The sequence below is a fragment of the Macaca nemestrina genome, chromosome 8 (genome assembly GCF_043159975.1).
Source record: "Macaca nemestrina isolate mMacNem1 chromosome 8, mMacNem.hap1, whole genome shotgun sequence".
NCBI classification, from domain to species: domain Eukaryota; kingdom Metazoa; phylum Chordata; class Mammalia; order Primates; family Cercopithecidae; genus Macaca; species Macaca nemestrina.
Window position 1 is genome coordinate 40,113,247 of NC_092132.1, and position 612 is coordinate 40,113,858.

Consider the following 612-nt stretch of genomic DNA (forward strand, 5'->3'; position numbering starts at 1 on the left):
GCCGGACTCCAGGTGCTCCGAGAGCTGGGCTCCTCCGGGAGCCGCGGATCCACGTTCGGAGATGAGCAAGCAAATGAGAAAAGAGAGACGGGCGCAGAGAGAGTGTGACAGTGAGGAGGGGAGGGGGAGAGAGGAGAGCGACGGGGGGAGAATGGGAATGTACAAGCGAACGGTCAGGGAGAGAGAAAAGGGGAAAGAGAAGAGGAAAATAACACGGAAAGAAGGAAGAGAAGGAGGGAGGGACGGGAGAGCGAGCAGCGAGGAGAGGGGGAGCGCGGGGGCGCAGGGCGCGGGAGGAGGAGCGCGCTTGCTCGCCCCTCGCCCCGGCGTGCGGGACGGATACTCGGGCGCCGCCGCCACCGCTCCGGGCCGCGCAGCTCCTGTTCTGCCGCGGGAGGCGGCGAGGCGCGCGAGGGAGGGGCGCGCCGGGGCTGTGGGGAGGGGAGACTATTCCATCAGCCAAAGGAGGATTGGCTGCATCCAAAGCCAGTCCGGATGCAAACTACGGCCCCGGCCTTGGTCGGGAGAAGTGCGGGGGATCCAGGCGGTGGTGGGGGATGGGGGCAGGGGTGGGTGGGAGTTGCGGGGGAGGCATGGGGAGGGCTTGGAGGA

The 612-nt window shown here is 67.6% G+C and overlaps 1 protein-coding gene across 2 annotated transcripts in view; it reads right to left on the reverse strand.

The window, feature by feature from the left end:
* The window catches only part of LOC105476003 (zinc finger protein, FOG family member 2), a 503,988-nt gene extending 503,600 nt beyond the window's left edge, over nt 1–388 (reverse strand). For both annotated transcript variants that reach the window (XM_024790960.2, XM_024790959.2), the window contains exon 1: nt 1–388. This exon is cut by the window's left edge and continues 159 nt beyond it. The gene's annotated coding sequence lies outside the window, so the exon portion shown is untranslated.
* Between the last annotated feature and the right edge of the window lie 224 nt (nt 389–612).